Genomic DNA, 20,545 nt, shown 5'->3' on the forward strand with positions numbered 1-20,545 from the left:
GTACTGGACTAAGGGGGAATGCAGAGCTGTGCAAATGTCTTTTTCTTAAAGGGGGGGTTCCAGTTTTGTACAGACTTCCACTGGCCAATCTCAGGGCCCCTGTATCCAGTCTAAGGATCCCCAACAGGGTGTCTGTCCACATGCTTCCTGACAACCTCTTCCTCCTTGGAGAGAAGGGGTCTTAAATGGAACAGGAATGTTGAAATGTCAAGTCTGACCCATCAGTTGACTGTCAAGCAAAGTGCTTCGGTCGCCCTGAGTGGAAGCACCCTTGATTTCCCCAAAGACAGAGTTCTTGCATCTCTGAACTTGGCAGACTCTTCCGACAGCTGCACAGAAAGCAAACTCTCTCTTTCCTTTGGAAATCAAAACCAGGCAGCATCTCTCTCCATGAACGCATGAGCTGACTCCACTCTCCTCCCACCCTTCGTAGTGCTTCAGGGGCCTTCGGAAGACATCAACTTTGTGACTACAGGCAGGGCCAGCCAGGGTTGCCCCCTACATAGGCGGCTTGAAACTTGCCAATGTTCTGTGACTGGCTCGGCCCCGTGCCAATTATTTTGTGGCTGGTCCTACCCTGCAGGTGCCTTTTTGCAGCAGCTCCTACTACCCTTCTAAAAAACCCAGATGCCAGGTGACCTCAGATGCCAACTGCATGCTGTAAGTGGTGGTGGTGCCAAGGGGGTGGCCCTATGCACTTGCTAGTCACATAATTATGGTTCCCATTGGCCAACTTGTGAAAAAAGACCTCCAGCCAACTTTACCCCTTGCTTGCCAATGCTCAGCTGATCCATGGGAGGAAACTGGATCCAAAGGGGAGGGGGGGTTCATGAGCATCCTGGGGGAAAAAACGATAGAGCTCTTAATGATTCCTAGAACTACCTAGAAGTGACGAGCTCCAGCAATCTTACCACAGAGTTTCTAGTAACTGCTAGAACTACCCTTATCACTTCTGTGTACCTCTAGGAATTGCTAGGAACATTATGGTCGAAAGTTCTGATAAGCAGATGAAATCTTATTTTTCTTACACGCGCGCACACACACACACACACACACACACACACACACACACACACACACACACACACACACACACGGAACCTTCCTGCTGGCTGACAGGCACTGCCTTGGCAATCCTGGAAAAAACATTCAGTGCTAACTTGGATTGGGCAGGTCTAGTTTATTCTCTACAACTTTCACTTCCCACTGGCAAAAGAGTTCCAGATTTTTCTGCCTTGCTGCGTAGACAATGCATCCTTAAACTCTTTCTCCTTGCTGTCAGCCCTCTTGGACTCTTGCCAGCTGTTTCCCATGCTGTTCACAAGTCTGGGTCAACACAGCACAGATCCAGTCTAACAAGCCCCATGTCTTTTTAACTGAATGCTGTTATAGGCCAAAGGGGGAGGGGAACGAACTGTGACCCACACAACAAATGACATGTTCCAGGGCGATCTGTCCCATGAGGCTCTTTCCTGCCACATCTCTTTACAGCAAAGGATGCCACTGGAGGCCATAATGGGACACGACAGAGACATGGAAATGCAAGAGGATTTCTAGGAACGCTAGATGTTCTGAGAGGGATACAGAGAGGCCAAACCTAGTCATAATGGGACACAACAGAGACATGAAACTACAAGAAGGTTTCTAGGGACACTGGATGCTCCTGAGAGGGATACAGAGGGGTTATACACAGCACACTGAAAAGAGATCCAGGTCTGTCTCAGAGGCTGGTTAAGACATTTGGGAGATGACCTCCTCTACATGTTCACCTTCTTCAAAGAAGCAGCAGCCAGGGAGATGGCCACATCTATGATGGTATCTCTTCTGAGGAATGCCCTCCCCATAGAGTCTGCCTTCTAGATTTTAATGTAGGCAGCCCCAACTGATCCAGTTAGTTCCAGGATTGGCAAACTCCACGTGGGGTGTGTGTGTGTGTGTGTGTGGAGATTACAACTGATTCCCAGATATCAGTTCCCCTGGAGAAAATGGCTGCTTTGAAGGATGGACTCTGTGGCCTCCTACCCTGCAGAAGTCCCTCCCTCCAAACCATTCCCCCAGGCTTCACCTTCAAACCTTCAAGAACGTCCTCACCCTGCATCCACAACCCTGGAAAGTTTCTATGACTGAGTGGAGATTTAACTCTCTTCGATATAAATTTGGCATTCTAACCTTTTCTCTTTTCTCTCAAGCTTTTACCTGCTCCTTTTGTCCTCCTTTCCATGTGTGTTTCTGCTCCTTTTCAGCAACGTGCAGTGGTTGGAGTGTTGGAATAGGATGTGTGAGACCACATTTAAATCCCTGCTCTGCCATGGAAGTTTGTTCGGGTGACCTTGGGCCAGTCACACATTCTCAGCCTAACCTACTTCACATGTAGGTTGTTGTGAGGATAAAATGGCCTGTGAACTCTCTCATAAACTATTCACAAGCAGAGACCAATTTCTTGGGCCACTAATGTCAGAAATGCTAGTAGAACTTGCAGTCTTAGAAGTTTCTCTCTGGGAAGCCCACCAGCTATACTAGATTGCTAGCAGACACCAGGTTGGCCAAGTCTTTTGTTTTTGCAGGACACCTGCTCTCCCTGTTGGTTGTTCCTACTACTACTACTACTATTGCTCAGCTGGATGGTGAGAGTACAATGGTGGAGCAACTGGTGGCATCCCAATGGCAATAGATTGTTTTGCACAACCTGGAAGTGACATCACTGTATCAGGCAGTACTCTAACATTTGTCCAAAATTCTATGATTAAACCACAGTTTGAGGCAAATACCAAATTGTTGGTGGTGATGCGATGTCACTTCTGGATTATGTCAGATGGGAGATCACCACATCGCCAGCAATGCCAAGGTCCCTCATTGGTATGGTTACTCTCCCACTATTGCCAGCCTCAGGCTTCCAAATCTAGGGCGCAGTGACAGCCATGAGCTAGATAGCATTAAAAAGCGGATTCATAGAGGCAAGGTCTACCAAAGGCTGGTATCCATGGTGAGTAAAGGTAAAACCTCTGAAACCCAGTGATAGGACAACATTGAGGAGAGTATTTGCCTCTATACCATGTGTGTATGTTTTGGTCCTTCAGGGCAATTGGCTGACTACTGGGTAGAACAGCATGCTGGACAGGATGAACCACAGATCTGATCCAGTAGAGCACCACCAGCGATGCTACTATTTAGGAATTTAGCAGCACCTTCTATCTCACCTGCCTTCTGAGATCACAGGACAAGTGCAGGGTTTTTCTGATACCAATTGATCAATCGTTGAACCAGTGATTGAAAGAAAATAAGGTATTAGAGGGACTGCAGAGGAAACCAGCAGGCCAAACTCTGGTTGCCTTGTCTGCCCCTGCCTTAAATAAAATTCAGAGGCCTGCATAAGCTACAAGGTGGCACTTCCAATTCTGTTCTTTCTCTCTTTTTTCGAGTTATAGCTGACTTATGATGACTCCAAAGGGCATAGGTGTCAAACTCGCATCATGCTGACAGGGGTTGATGGGAACTGTAGTCCATAACATTTGGAGGGGCGCGAGTTTGACACCTGTGCCATAGGGTTTTCAAGGCAAGAGACACTCTGAGGTGGCTTGCCATCGCTTGCTTCTCCTTAAGACCCCTGGTACTCCTTGGAAGTCTCCCAACCAAATAAAGACAGGGTCAGGGCTGAGAGTGTGTGATTGGCGCAAGGTCACCCAGCAAGCTTCCATGGAGTGAGGGGGGCTATGAACCTGGCTTTCCCAGGTCCTTGTCTAAGACCTTAACCCCTACACCACACTGGCTGTCAATTCAATAATGATGATGATGATGATGAAGAAGATGAAGAAGAAGAACCACTTGTAAGGAGACTCAAAGGGGCTTACAAACTCCTTTCCATTCCCCCCTCACAACAAACACCCTGTGAGGTGGGTGGGGCTGAGAGAGCTCCGAAGAGCACAAGTCTGAGACCTCATCATCATCAACCTTTTTATTGGCATAAGTTTAAAATACAACAGGGAGGTTGAGGAAAATCAAGTTAAAATAAGTAGGTTCAGACATTTCCTGCAGTTAAAACCATAAATAAATAAACTAAAATCTGTGGCGAATCTGCTGTGCCAGCGCCAGGAATTTGGCAACGTCTAGGGATCTCTGAGGAGACTGATCACAAAGCAGAAAGAAGGATTTGACCTTGTCTGGTGAGTAGGCATAGTTCTCAGTGTGTGGGTCTATATATTGTCTTCTGGATGAAGTATATAGTTCGCAATCTAGGAGGATGTGCTCGATTGTTTCAATGGCTTTTTGTGAGCAGGGACACGTTCTTTGTTGGTATGGGATCTGGAGAAATCTGCCACTCAGGACTGCTGAAGGTAGGGCGTTCAGTCGGGCTAGCATTAAGGTACGTCGGAGATATGGTGAAGATATATTGTAAAAGTACCTTGGTAGCCCTTTACTGAAGGGAAGAGGGTGGGAACCCTCCGGTAAAATGCCCTTCATGTATTGAGTAGATAGCAGTTGATTTTCGATGTCGAGTAGCCTTAGCGACAGAAGTTTGACTATTTGCGCTTCATCCATGTTTATGAAGAAGTCTAAAGCGAAGCCTAACGAATTAATTTTTTCCTTGATCAGGAGACTCCAAGTGGAGAGGTAGGAATCCGAAAGCATTCGCTTTGTTAGGCTGTCCTGTTCTGGTCGGAAATGGAGGCGCAGCCAGTATCGAAGCGAGGAGAGCCATATACGTGTTTCGAGAAGATTTAGACCTAATTCCGAACATAAGGAGAGAGATGACACGCTGTTCGAAATTCCAAGTAGTTTGCGAAAGAAGCTAGATTGTATAGACTCAAGAGGCTTTAGATTATGATTTAGCCAGATTGGAGCGCCATACAAGGTTTTTGGGATCAGTTTGCCTTCAAAGGCTCTCACTGCTGCTGGGACGCATTGACCCCCTTGGGAGTAGAAGAACCGCCTAATTGCTGCCGTGCACTGATTGGTGGAGAGGGAGATGTGCTTGTACTGCTCGGTCCAATTCAAGTTATATTGGAAACGGATTCCCAAGTAGTTGAAACTTTTGACTTGGTCAATTCTGTTCCCACTGATAGACCATGCTGCTGGTTTCTACGCTTTTGAGAATGTCATGATTTTAGTCTTCTCATAGTTTATTGTAAGTTGATTGCATTCTGCGAAGGCGTGGAGTAGACGTTTCAGGCCTATCTTGGTACGCGAGAGTAATATCGTGTCATCGGCATATAGAAGGGTGGTCAAGGGGGCGTTGCCAAGGATGGGAGGGTGAGCTCGAGCGGTTGGAAGGGAATTTGGAAGGTCCTGTAGAAACAGGTTGAAGAGAAGAGGGGCAAGGACACAACCTTGCTTGACACCCTTATTAGAAATTATTTCGGGGGTGCATGAGCCGGTAGGATTGTAACATATGCTGCAAGTGGTGGCAGTATAAAGTCTTTGGATGAGAAGAAGTAAGCGCTTCTCTATCCCCAGAGCACTTAGTTTGTTCCAAAGAAGTTGCCTGGGGATTGAATCAAAGGCACTCCTCAGGTCGAGGAACGCAGCATATAGTCCAGAGTTCTTGGTTTTTCCATATTTCTCGGCGAGGTGCCTCAGTACCGCACAGTGGTCGTACGTGGAGTGGCCCTTGATGAAACCGATTTGCTCAGGACCAAGTACAGGAATGGCCCATTCCAGAAGTTTCTCGCGGAGGTGATCCGCGTACAGTTTCCCTGGGATAGATAGGAGGCTGATTGGCCTGTAATTGGAAGGTGTATCATTATTTCCTTTCTTAAAAATTGGAACAACAGTGGCTTTGGTCCAATCTTGGGGTAATTGGCTGCTATTATCAATTGATGTGAAAAGTTTCGCCAATATAGGAGCCCAGTTTCCGGCATAGTTGGTAAAGATTTCAGGGAATAGGCCATCCGGACCAGGGGCCTTTCCATGTTTGAGTTTTCTAATAAGGCGGAATACCTCGGTGGTAGTGACTCGAGGCCATCTGGGCAGGTCTTCAAGAGCAATGTCCCTCACCTGTCTACAGTCAGGCACTTGGAAATTTGCCTTTCTCCTGTCTCCACTGTCAACCTGTCTGCCAGCATATACAAGCAGTTTTCTCCTCTGTTCCTTGCAGGGCAGCCCTGTGGTTGGTGGGTAGTGCTGCCAATTATGGGGGGATGTAGTCTTTGATCTGTATTTGCCCCCCATCAGCACTGCCTGATAGTGGATACATGTGAAATGTTGCCCACTTGCCTGCCTGCCTGCCTAGCTGGTGGATGTGCAGCCCCAATTAATGGAACAGCTCTGGCAGAGATTCAGGAAGCCCTCCCCAAAACAGCATGATGATTGATGGAAAATATATCACTCAGCACAAAAACTCCAGTGGGAACAGATCTGACTAGTGGACATTGTATTGGCTGGCTGGAATCCCTGCCACATACATGTCTGCTGATGCCAAATAACTACTACTACTGTCCAGGAAATGAAAACCAAACAATGGAGGTATAAAGTGTTATCAAGTCACAGCTGACTTATGGTGACCCTGCAAATTTTCAAGGCAAGAGAATTCAGAAGTAGTTTGCCACTGCCTGCCTCTTCATGGGCTGGGGCAATTCTCAGAGAACTGTGACTGGCCCAGGGTCTCCTAGCAGGCTTCATGTGGAGGAGTGGGAAATTGAGCCCCATTTTCTGGATTAGAGTTTGCCAACCTTAACCACTACACCACGCTGGCTCTCAAAAACAAACATCAGGTCACCTAAGAAATGAGCCAGGGGTGTGGATCAGTGGTAGCAAATGTGCTTTGCATGCAGAGGTCCCCTGGTTCAATCCCTAGCATCTCCTGTTAGAAGATCTCAGCTACCATCTGCTGGGAAAGCCTTTCTTGGCCAAAGAACTGCTGCCAGTAACAGTAGCAAACACTGAGCGGGGTAGACAAATGACACGACTCAATATAAGGCAGCATCATATGTTCAATAACCACAAAGTTGGCTGGCATCAATATCAGCAATTGTTTGGGATATCAGCAATCATTCTGAACAGAGTCAGATCTCCTGATGGGGTGCAGTTTGGGTTAGATTTTCATTAGCAAATGTTTGACTGCGCATCACACTTCCAAACTCACTGCCAGCCCCTTTCAAAAGCTGATACCAGTGGTGGCAAACCTATGACACAGGTGCCAGAGGTGGCACTCAGAGCCCTCTCTGTGGGCATGCACAAACAGAGTGCCCTCCCACACACACATCTAGGCTTGCCTGGGCCACTGGGCTCAATTATTAGCATTAAATATAAGACCTAGTTTTGGGGAAGCAGTGTAGGTAACCCTGTTAAGCGCCGTTAAACCCCACTGATTTTCATGTGAAGAACTAAAGCGTGATCCTTTACCTGGGAGTAAGCTCGGTTGCTGGCAATGGGGCTTGCTTCTGAGTAAACCCTCCTAGGGTCGTGATTTACCCGTTGGAAGAGTGGCACGGTTGCTTCAAAGCAAAGCCACCGATTACCACCAAGCTTACTCCTGAGTAACGCACGCCTCGCAGCCAACCGTTTTTTCTAAACTAAAACATCACTATTCAGGTTAAGTTGCCGTGTTGGCACTTTGCGATAAATAAGCGGGTTTTGGGTTACAATTTGGGCACTCAGTCTCGAAAAGGTTTGCCATCACTGGCTTATACCATCAACCATCAGAGCTCAGGCTTAGGGCACAACCCAGTTTCCTACCTCCAGGGGGCAGCAGTTTGGGCATGGGTGACAAATCTTTTCAAACATTCAAAGATAATGTCTTCTGCCATCAGCTCCCTATGGAGAGATTATTGATTCACCCAACCTCAGCCCCTTTCCGTAGATAATTTTGCTTTCTTGCCAATGTTCAACCAGATGCCACTCGGTTCCCCCCCCCCCCCCCCGGGAAAATGAGAAGAAATGTCTGTCCTGCTTTTCTGCAGCTGCAAGTGCTAAGGACAAGAAGGGATTTAGTTTAGCTTCGTGGAGGATGCCGGCTTTGAGCAGTGGGAGAAAATCAATGAGGCATTGAGGAAGACTCGTTAATTCTCCCCCCTCCCACTCCCTTTCATTAGCAAAGAGCTCCCTTGTAAGCTCCCATTTAAATCCCATTCGGGAGATGTAGGAGGAAGGCATGCAGCTCGCAGATTGGATTATGCTCTACTTAGTGTAACATGGAGGATCATTCCTCGCAAGACCTCTGGCAGGCAGTTGGCACGGTCCCAGCACGTGTTTATGGGAGGCAACTATTGGTAGATGACAGCTTGACAGACCATGTGTTCCCCTTCCTGAATGGCCCCCCACACTCTAGACCGGAGTTAAGGCTGATACCTCCAAAGGAATTTCAGAAAGCAGTCCTAAACAGCTCCACTTGGGGGGGGGGAACTATGGGCAACGCTACTATTGTTCACCATATTAGGCTATTGTTTTATGGTTAACCGCCATTTGGACAATACTGGTTTTTACTCAGACAAATATAAGTTCTATTAGCTAAAGCTGTTTTCATCATCGAGAAATGTTTACTTCTCAATAAAATTGAAGAAATTTTTTTTTTACGTCTTGGCTCAGAGTGCTTCGTGTTACCTAAATCAGAATCCACACAGTGGCAAGGAGTTCCTCTTGCTCTACACCTACCCAATGGAATTTGCTACCACACTGTGTGACGGCAGTCTTACCTGTATGTTCATCCCCAGGAATTAAGACCGTAGGGAGAGGCCCTCCTGATTTCCCACCCATCAAAGGAGCTCATCCGCCGGGCACAGGTGACAGGAACTTTTAGGTAGAAGCCCCACAATTGGGGAACAACCGCCCAAGAGTCCTCTCGCTGCCAATCTAACAAGTGATATTGAAAGCCACTTCGGAAGAAAACTAAAGAAGAAATTATTTCACAAACCTTCCCAGAGAGAAAGGCTCTGAGCCATTATATTACAAGAAAAGGGCGTAATGGATGGATTGGTAGGGATCCTAGAGGGTTTTTTTAAACTTCCTCAGGGCACACAGCAGAGTGGAGGAAGGAGGCAGTAGTGAATTTCCTGCAGTATGGAGGGGGTTGGAATAGATGACCCTTGATATCACTTCCAGCTCAATGTTTCTATGAGCCAACCCAAATGATAAGCAAGCAGCGCTTCAGCAAGCAAAAACCAGCCCATCTGGGTTCAGATATAACTACTGTTCTCTTGCACTGAACTAAAATATCTCCCATGGGCAGGGGCAGAAGAAAGGAATCATAAGGAATGTACTCCCTGTATTTATTATAGCAATAGTGAATATTTGGAAAGGAATCAAAAAGAACATATCTGTAGAGATATCCCCTATGGAGCTCCCCTTTTTATTTAACAATTAAAAAAATTAGGCAAACATTGCAGCCAAGTTGAAAAGAATTTTCCCCTCTCACATCCTAAAGATTTCTCTCTCCCCCAGCCCTGCCCCCCCCCACCCCCTGGGCTCTTTCTTGCCTTATGATCAGATTGCATTCAGCATGAATAATGATTGCCACCGACTCTTCCAGTATTTTCAAATTAGAAGTTCTGTGTAGCAACGATGGAGCAACCCCAGGGAAGAGAGGCTGAGAAACGAGGATGAACAATATCCATCCAACCACCTACTCATCTGTTGCCTCTCCATCCATCGATCTGCTCGTTGGCCTGTTTGTGCTACTGTGCACAGAAGTGCTTTGGAGCACAGAAGTTTTAGATGGGATCCAACACATGGTCTTAAGTTTATTAATGAACTCTAATGCACGCATTTCATGTGCGAACCTCCCTTTGAAGTTCCTGTGCAAGAGAACTATAAATTTTAGATCAGCAAAAAGATGCCGTAGAAGATTGAATTGTTGCCTCGCAAGTTCTGCACACTGTGATTTTCCCCTACAATGTCAGATATATATACATTTATTCTTTTGATTAGGGACTGTCCTGTTTATCCACTGTAGGGTGGAGAAGGGCTCTGTTGGCCATTACGCTGAGAGGTGGACTAGTGGATGAACCTGAGATGGGTTACATGATATTGTTCGGTCCAGTGATTGGAAGTATATACTAGAGCAAAGCTTTCATTCCTGCTGGATGACCTTGGGCTAGTCACAGTCTTCAGACCTGTCTCAGCCCCACTTATCTCACAAGGTATCTGTTGTGGAGAGAGGAAGGGAAAGGAGCTTGTAAGCTACCTTGAGTCTCCTTACAGGAGAGAAAGGTGCAGTGATGAAGGGAGGGGAAACTGCGCCCAGGACACGAATTGCCTGCATGCCCCCTCCTGCCCCTGAACCCCCTGAACCCCCCGACACGCCCAACATGCCCCAGCCCCACCCCCAACACATGACTGCAATGGGCGAGCTGCTCCAGATGCCCCCATTGCATCTCCGCCTCTGGAAATCCAAACTCTTCTTCTTCATAATCTTACCTCTAGGACCTCCATGCTCCTTATTTCACTGGCCAGATATAATTACAGAGATTCTGCATGTCTCGATAATGCAAAGCAGGTTTTAGCTTCCATTTAGAAGCAGAGAGGGATTGTAAGGAACCAGAAAAGTCAGTAGCAGAAAAGCTCTTTATTGACTAGCAATGTGAGTCTTCTACAGACAATCACGGAATCTGACAAACTCTCCCCAGCAGAGTTTATGGTGAAAGTTTTTCCTTGAAATCAACCCAAAACAACCTACTTTCCCATCCTATTCCCACCAAGACAGAGATTCACACAGAACAAAGCCAGTGATAGCCAATGCCCAGCAAAAGGTTAAAGAAAGAGATAAGGTGGCCCTGAGCTGCTTGCCTTGAACAAGGAATGAGACCCAAGGTTGCATTCAGGCTGCTAGCAAACCAAGACAACCTTACACTCTGCCCCACCCCCACCCCCAAAGAAAGCCCCTTCTCCTCCCGGTTGTGAGGGAAAGCCTTATGAAAAGCAGTTACAAGGTGGGGGGGGCCAGGCGTGTTCAGATACACTTACTGGTTATGGCGGAAGAATTTACCCCGCAGATACTAAATACCATTACGTTTACAAAACAAAGCTGAGTCCAAGCAGCATCAATTTGGTAGTGCTTGTGTCCATCAATGCGTGATTGTAGGGGCTTCTCGGAGGAGCGTGCCAAGCTGTCGGAATCTGGAGCCAGCAAGGCAAGCTGGAATGAAAAAAACAGGATGGATGTTTGCTTAATGAATTAGGCAGTTCAAGGCGAGGCAGTAACATTATTGATTACTTGTGTAATCTGAAATGGCCCTATGAATTTCTTGCCAAGCTTTGAATATTGATATATGGACATCTCTAAGGTTTTTTGTGGACAGATAGACCCACTCTCCCACCTGCAAGGAAGAGTCAGAGCGATGCCAATCAGCATGCATTTTCTGAGACTCTTGTGCCTGAGTGAGGGCAGTAGTGACAGAGTTCCAGCCCTCCGCCAGTGTTTGAATCCAGGTATTAAACTCTGGCCGGGTGGGCTGAATTAGGTGAAGGGAAATGGGGGAAACACTTGTCCTGTATCCACCTCAAAAGGAGACTTGCCGGTACTGCTGTGCAGGGCGTTATTGTAAGCATACTTGGCAAAGGGTAACAACTCTACCCAATTATCTTGATGATAGTTGGTGTAGCAACATAAGATATTGTTCCAATGTTCTGTTAGTCCGTTCCGACTGACCGTGCGCTTTACTTGCGTGAATGCAGTGACGATGCGCCCGAGGAAGTGGTCTAACAAATTCAAAAAAGCCTTCTAGAATTTCGAGATGAACTGGGGCCCACGGTCTGGGATTTACTTTGGCCGGCGGTGCAAAGCGATATATATGCTGGAATAGCAGCTGGCAGGGCAAGCCGGAATGGTGGAACAAGGAATAAAATGCACCTGTTTGAAAACAAGTCCACCACCACCCATGAATGCGGTGTTGCCATGACTTTCAGGGAGATCTGTGATAAAGTCCATGGGAAATAACCTGCCAGGGCGAGATGCCAGCTGAATTGGTTGCAGAAGCCCATGAGGCTTGCCCACGATAGGCTTTGCCTCAGCACGAACAGGGGCAGCCTTTCACTGCAGCCTCTCAATGTCTTTGCGCGTAGTGCGTCCTGCAAAGAATTGCCAGAGGAGGGAGATGGAGAGTTTTGGAAACGAAATGTCCGCATGCTTGGCATCATGGCCAGCCCGGCAACACCTCGCACAGTGAGGGAGGGGCGATACCAACATTCCCCTGCGCAAACCCCTCTTTGATGCAGAGCTCGCCGGCATCTTCGGAGAACATTCGTCCGCCTCCATGGCCCGTTGCAAAAGGGTGTGACAATATCGGGGCCAGAGTGGGGGGGGGAAGGTGTCACTGTGGGCGGATCAGCCTTTGCTTGGGATCTAGTCACGGGCAACCCCAATTGTGACGGTGACAGGGCGGTGAAGTGGAACAGATCGCCAGAGATGACTCGCCCCTGGGGAGAAGCGGGACAGAGGCGTCTGCCAACTTGTTGCTATTCCCTGGGAAAAAATGGATGGTGAAGTTGAACCTAGAAAAGAAATGCGCCCAGCGTAATTGTTTGGCCGACATTTTGGTTGGGGTAGACAACGCTGACAGGTTCTTATGATCCGATCAGACTTAGAAGGGTAGGCGCCCCTTCTAACCAATGTCTCCAAGTACTAAGGGCTTCTTTAATCGCAACAGTCTCTTTGTCACCCACAGTCCAATTCAATTCTGGCCCTGACAGTTTTTTGGACAAATAAGCACCGCAGTGTGGGATTTATTAACTTTATTTTTTCTGCAACAGGGCTGCCCCAGCGCTGTCACGAAGCACATCCACATGAACCACGAAGGGAAGTGTAGGGTCGGGGTGTTTCAGGACCTTAAACAATAAATCTTGCAGCACCTCATTGATAGAGATGACGCCAAGCCGAGAATGCTCCGGTTTAATCGAAGGGCATTACAAGATATTCATATTATTAAAATTTGAGTATTGAAAGCGGTGAGATGTTCATGGCTGATGGCTATGAACATCTCACCTGCGCTAATACTAAAATTAGTGAATCTCCCTCAATGCCTCTGAGGACCGCTTGGAAGCCTTCCTCGATTTGTGTGGAGGTTTGGCGGCTGGTTTGCGTGTGGGACCGATCCGGTTGTTTTGGGTTTCTTGGGCAGTTGGCAGCCATGTGGCTGGCTTCTCCACAGTAGAGACAGAGACCAGGTGTGAAGGCATTCACGAGGTGGTTTCTGGGGCAGACATTCCACCGGTCGACTTCTTGGTAGGAGCACTGGGTGGTTTTGGTGGCTGAACCTTGGCTGGTGTTCCTTTGGAGCGTAGAAGGCACGTTGCGATCTGGCCTCCCACTTCAATCCATTCAGCCACTGTGCGAGATTCCTGATGCAAGACAGCCCACTCACAGATCTTGGGATCAATGCCTTCAAAGAAATATTTGCATTTCATACGGTCAGGCCAATCAGTAATCTTGCTGGCCACCACATGGAACTGGCGAGCATACTCTGCGAATGGACAGTTACCTTGCTTGATGGTTTTAAGAAGTTTTTTGGCCTTGTCAGCTGCATCTCTATCCTCGAAATGAACCCCAAGTTCTCAAAGTAATGCCGCCACAGAATGTAATTCGTCAGTGTCCTGCTCGAACAATTCAACAAACCATTCAGCAGCATCACCATCCAGCACAGATCTAATGTCTCTCACTTTCTCTCGTTCAGAACAGTAGAGATCATCGAAATCCTGCATGTGGGTGTCTAGTTGGAGGATAAAGTAGGGCAACTTGGACGCAGTACCATCAAAACGAGCTGGTATACACGGTCTGGGATAGGCATGACCAGGGGAATAGAGCCGGAGGAGGCGCCAGCAAAACTGCAGGCATTGGAATCGGGGGCGGTTGGGCTCGTTGGGCCGGATGTGTGCAGCCGCTGCTGGTTGACGACAGGGTTCAGGCTGGATTGCTGGTTGCATGCGTGGAGAGCGAGGTCCACTACATCTAAGTTGCCAGTGAGGGTTCCTTGCCTGGCGACTTCAAAGCCAGTAGTTCTCTCTCTGAGCAGCTTTGCCGTTGCTGTTCGATTTCTTCGCGATCACGATGGAGCCGTTGCTGTTCAGCTCATTGCAGAGCAGCGTCCACTTCCCCTTGATCACGAAGAGCCCGGAGAGTAAGTTTTTCCCGCGACAGTTCATGTCTGGACTGCTTGGCGAGTAAACGTAACTCTCTGTTTTTCTCGATCTTGTTGTAGTTGACGGTAGAAAGCTTCCTTCTCCCCCTCCAACTCACCAGGGAGATGAGCCTCCTGGTGTAGACGGTCGTCTGGAGGAGAATCGTGGGCTTGCTGCCACTCTCGGACCCGCTGCCATCTAATATTTTCCAGGTCTTCCGGTTGATTTTCACGTTGGAACCCAAGATCCTCCTGGCCAGGCAGCTCTTCCTGTCCCACATCTCCGGAGGAGTCAGTCAGATCCTCAGGTTCATCCGTTCCTAGGTCATCAGGAAATGTTAGTTTGAGTCGAGATCCACGTCGTGGTTCCCCCATGTCACGTTCTTGAACGGTAGCCATCGACTCAACCATGTCACCTTGGGGAGCCGCGAAGTCAAAAGACTCAAGGATCGGCACATCGCAGTCGGAGATCTTGAGTCTCGCCCCAGTGCTCTGCCAATACTCCACAGGAGGAGGGTCCTAGAGGTAACGATCCAGGAAATGTTCCAACGATTCACCAGCAGTCCTGTGAATCGTTGATAATCCAATTTCCTCCGTGACTTTGCGCATTACAGGTTTGTAATCCACCGTTGGTGGGTGATGTACCTCTCAAATGGAGCATGATCCATACACATCCCTCCACCAAGGTCCACGATCTCCCGTCGCCCAAGACATTCGGAGGAAACAGTGCGATGGGCCACCAGGGGCAGCGGTCAACTTGTTCCTGAAGTTGCAGGAAAGCCAAGCTGCGACTAAGCTGGGGTCTGGAAAGGGAAACCAGCATATAGACTCCGAGGAATCCCTATGAGCAGTGGGCGCGAGGCGAAGTGAACAGAGCCCTCTTTGGGGCTACCAGCTCTAACCGTATTCTGAATTCATCAGTCAGCAAATCCCAACTTCTGCATGTCGGAGGAAGACACCAGAGTTCAATCAGGGGAGAAAACTAATAGAGAAGAAGATGTGAGATTCGCGCCAATGTAAGGAACCAGAAGAGTTCAGACCAACAGTAGCGAAAGCTCTTTATTGACTGGCAATCACGATCTTCTACAGACAATGCGGAATCTGACCAAACTCTCCCCAGCAGCCGCTTTTACGGGCAAAAGTTTTCCCGTGGAAATCCCAGCCCAAAACAACCCTACTTTCCCATCCCACTATTCCCGCAAGGCAGAGGTCACACAGAAGCCAGTGATGGCAGAAGCGCAGCAAAGGTTAGAAAGGATAAAGACTGGCCTGGGCACAACACCCAGACGAAGGAATGTAGACCCAAGGTTGCATTCAAGCTGCTAGCAAACCGAGACAACCTTACAGATGTGCCAGAAAATGAATTCGGCAGCAGAAAAAGGAATAAAAGAGGTTCTGCAAAGGGCAGCCAGAAGGCCAGGGTAATAGTGACCCACACAGGTTTACATGGCCCAGTCACCAGAACTTGGTATAATATATATGCTTCTCTGCTTTACACTGGAGCATTAGGGAAAAAAGAATCTTACTCCAAACTGGGAAAGAAGAATCTTACTCCAAACTGGAGCATTAGGGAAAGAAGAATCTTACTCCAAACTGCTGCTTTCCCATTAGTAACAAGCTTCTCAAAACAGGAGGAAGCAGAAAAGATTGGACCCACAGCTGCACGTTTACTAAAATTCTTTTGGTCAGGCAGATCAAGTCACAGCTGATTTATGGCGGCCACGTAAGCACTTGATTGATTGATTGATTGATTGATTGATTGATTGATTGACTGACTGACTGACTGACTGACTGACTGACTGATTGATTGATTGATTGATTGATTGATTGATTGATTGATTGATTGATTGATTGATTGATTGATTGATTGATTGATTGATTGATTGATTGATTGATTGATTGTTGGGTTTTGTACGCTTTCCGAAGAATCTGGGGCAGTGAACAACATAAATGCATATATACAATAACCCTTAAATACATTAAAACAATTTAAAATGCAGCGATCAGTAACAAACGATGTCTGCAATAACCCTCATTAAAACCCTCCCAAAAGGGGGGAGAGATGGGTCCCATAGATGATAAGAGACCCAGAAGTGAAGAAGAGGAAGAGGATTATGCTGGCAGGGGATGATGGGAACTGTAGTCCATAACATCTGGAGGGCCACGAGTTTGACTCCTAAAGTTTTCAAGGCAAGAGATGATTAGAGCTGGTTTGCCATAGCCTGCATCCATGTCATGCCCCAAGTATTCTGTTTCTGTGCTGGTTTCTGTGGCAGAGTGGGGATTCAAACCTGGGTTTCCTCTGCTCGTACACCTTAACCACTATAGACCATGCTTGTTCTCTTACTGAAGGGCCTACGCAGTGCACAAAACAACTCAGGAATTGAGACTGAGAACTGAGTTCAGAGTCTGGAGAATCTTAACATTCATTGTTTTAAAAATCAAGATGCCAGGCTAGCCCTAATGATTGGGGAGAACAGTACTGGCAATGTCTGAAAGCAGGAGCCGAATGGCTGGGGCAGAGCTTTGGTATTCACAATGGAACTTTGCTCTTCTTCATTCCTAGCTGGGAAAATGGAAGTAATGGGAACATGCAGGCAGCAGTACTTACTACAATACGAAAGGACCCAGAGGCCACAAGGGCAGCATGGCTACTCCTTTGCACAGTTGCCGAAAGGTTACCGAATCTTGCTGATACAAATGTACAAAGCGGGTTGCCTTTCTTAGCACAGAGCACATCACTTAGACCCAGCGTGGTGTAGTGGTTAAGAGAAGGTGCATTCTAATCTGGAGAACCGGGTTTGATTCCCTGCTCTGCTACTTGAGCGGCAGAGGCTTATCTGGGGAACCAGATTAGCTTGTGCACCCCTACACTGGGTGACCTTGGGCTAGTTGCAGTTTTTTGGAGCTCTCTCAGCCCCACCCACCTCACAGGGTGTTTGTTGTGAGGGAGGGGAAGGGCAAGGAGATTGTCAGCCCCTTTGAGTCTCCTTGCAGGAGAGAAAGGGGGATATAAATCCAAACTCTTCTTCTTCTTAGTCATCCAACACCCATCACTGTACTACCATTTGTTAATGTCACTTAACCCAGGTCTTTCTCCCTGATGGGGACCTAAAGTGGCTCACATTTTCTCCTCTCCTCTGTTTTATCCCCACAACAACCCCATCAGGTAGGCTACATTGACCATGTGTGATGGAACCGAGATCACCCAGCTGGTTTCCATAGCCGAGTGAAGATTCAAACTTGGCCTCCTAATTTGACACTCTAACCACTACAGTGACCTGGCTTCTCTAACCAAACACATACCTTCAATGCTCATGCACTGGCTGTGGAATGGCATGCAGAAACAGCTTGATTCTTGCCCAAAATATGAGCCTCTGATCCCCTCAAGCCTTTCCAGGGCTGTCCAGAGGCACTTGGGCCTCCCATTTAAGGCCCTCTGACAGCACAGAATCCCTGCCAAGCAGAGACTAGGGCATCTGACGCGCTCTGCTGAGCATGCACAATAATCCCATAGAGGCAGTCCCAGAGACTGCTGAGCCTTTGTGGTGAGGCCAGAACCTTGGCTGTTCTTCCTTTAACACACACAAATGCTGATCTGTGTGGATAGAGCTGATTTTTATGGAGCACGCGGGCAGCTCCACAGTAAACATTGCAAGCTGTGTCTTCCCCTTGGAATGGCAGGGCCCCAAATGCAACACAGATCTCTCTCTCTCTCTCTCTCTCTCTCTCTCTCTCTCTCTCTCTCTCTCTCTCTCTCTCTCTCTCTCTCTCTCTCACACACACACACACACACACACACACACACACACACACACACACACACACACACCCCACCAATATATTAGCACTGACATCCCAGCAAGTGAAGGTGTCGGGATGCTCCAAGTTTCCCTGTAACAGCTTATGACTGATCTGGGGGGATCCCTGAAGCACTGGCATTGCCAAGAAATTGCCATCTAGTCTTTGAGCTTTGAATGACTGCCTGTGGGGGCTAACAGGACCCCAGGAAGTGGTTTGAACTGGGCAGTCCTGCAGCTGCAAGGGCAACAGCGTGCCCGCTGTTCTGGGAGCCCAGTGTGCAAATATGCATGCATATATTTTGCCGTCAAGTCCCAGCTGACTTATGGTGACCCCGCAGGGTTTTCAAGGCAAGAGATATTCAGAGGTGGTTTGCCACTGCCTGCCTCTACAGCCTCCCTTGGAGGTTTCCCATTCAAATACTTGCCAGGATCGAGAGTGTGTGATTGGCCCAAGGTCACCTGCCGAGTTTCCATGGTGCAAGCGGGGTTTCCCAGATCCTAGCACGAAACCTTAACCACTACACCACGCTGGCTCTCGCGCACACGTATCTGCAACACAAATATGTAAATGTAGAATGAATACTGAACCTGAAGTGTTGTAAAGAATAAACATTGGGACCATTGGCAGCTGAACACTCTGTCCTTTAGGAGAACATTTGGCATTTAAAAACCAGGGGGTTGTTTTGTATAGATGGCCACTGAACTGGAATTTAAGCAGGGTTGGTTTTTTTTACATTGCTGATGTTTTAATTCTATCTTGTTAGCTTTGTTGTTGCTTTTATTATGGGTTTATTATGGGTTTTGTGATAGTTTATTGCTGTGGGATTTCAGGGTGAGGGTGCTGTTTTCATTTCTGTTGGAAGCCACCCAGGTGATCCTATATAGGTGGGTATGAAGAAAAATGTAAAACAAACACAGCTGAATCAGGGCGCTGTTGTAGGATTGAGGTGGTAGTTTGCTTGACTTTCAATGTTATATCAGTGGTGTTAGAATTTGTGCATTTTTAATTAAATAGGTCAGATTATATACAAAAATGATAATTAAAAAAGAATAAACATTGGTCTAATCTGCTCAGTACATCTAATGTAATAGGCAATGGCTGTCTAGAGACTCTGAGGAGCAGCAGTGGCATAGTGGTTAAGAGCAGGTGTACTCTAATCTGGAGGAACCGGGTTTGATTTCCTGCTCTGCTGCTTTTGCTGTGGAGGCTTATCTGGGAAATTCAGATTAGCCTGTACACTCCAACACATGCCAGCTGGATGACCTTGGGCGAATCACAGCTCTTCTGAGCTCTCTCAACCCCACCTACCTCACAGGGTGTTTGTTGTGAGGGGAGGAAGGGAAAGGAGTTTGTAAGCCCCTATGAGTCTCCTTGCAGGAGAGAAAGGGGGAATATAAATCCCTCCCTCTCCTCCTTCTTCAACAGAAGAGGCTTTCTGCATTCACAGTTGACACATACATGGTACACAACATACATAAATGCTGCCAAGTCACAGTCAACTTACAGCTACTCCAGCAAGGGGCTTTCAAGGCAAATGAGGAACAGAGGTGGTTTGCATTCCACTGCAGAATTTTCTTCAGTGGTCTCCAATCCAAGTACTGACTTCTAAGATCTTATGAGATCAGGCTATACCATGCCTCCTTCCCTATCGTCTAAGCAAGGGACCTCATAAACATGGGCCCTCAAACCTCTGTCAGAGACTAGCCCAAAGTCACCCAGTAATCTTCCATGGCAAAGTGGAAATTCGTTTCTAGATCAACCATCTACCCACTACAGCACTGGCTCAAATTCATAGGGAAGAGTGTGAACTAAAGTCTAGAAGGCTCAAAGAAAACTTTGGTCTTCTCAGTCTCATTTTGTAGCTCAGGACATTTTTGTCTATAATTCTAACTGGCAAAATGCATCCCTTAAATCCAGCATCCAAACACAGAGGTCAACATCCCTGCTGATCAGACACAAGAGCAACCAAACCCACAAGAGGTGTAGAGTTGCTTCCATAAAGCAGAAGCCATTACAAGAGCTTTGTCATGATTGTCCTACATCCTTCACACAGCAGTCTCTTGGATGGACAGGCAGAGGATGGATTCAATAGCCCCATGCCTCATCAGCACTAGGAATACTGCATTCCAGAGACTTGTCAAGTTCCTATGGAAAATTCAAGTCCGCCCACATAGCTTTTACTGCACCAAGAAAAAAGTAACTTCAGTGACTAATTACATAGCAAAAGTGGAGAAGGCGGAGTTAATGTGACACGGTGTACTTTCATTTTCAGTGGTGAATTCTGAAACAATAGATTTTTAAATGGAGCTACAAAGAAAGGGCATCAAAAAGGCTGAACACCATCATATTAAAACTCTGGTCTTTTTCTTCTCAAGTTAAGCACCTGAACACACAAAGCTGCTCCATCCTTAAATCAGACCCCCTTGGTCCATTATTGTCTACTCCAGGGATCTGCAACCTGCGGCTATCCAGATGTTCATGGACTACAACTCCCATCAGCCCCATGCTGGCGGGGGCTGATGGGAGTTGTAGTCCATGAACATCTGGAGAGCCACAGGTTGCAGACCCTTGGTCTACTCAGATGGGCAGCAGCTTGCCAGGGGTCTCTGTCACAGGTCGTTCACATCCCATATCACCTGAATCTTTTTAACTGGGGATGCCAGGGATTGAACCTGGGACCTTCTGTATGCCAAGATGAT

The sequence above is a fragment of the Sphaerodactylus townsendi genome, linkage group LG03, assembly GCF_021028975.2.
Source record: "Sphaerodactylus townsendi isolate TG3544 linkage group LG03, MPM_Stown_v2.3, whole genome shotgun sequence".
NCBI classification, from domain to species: Eukaryota; Metazoa; Chordata; class Lepidosauria; order Squamata; family Sphaerodactylidae; genus Sphaerodactylus; species Sphaerodactylus townsendi.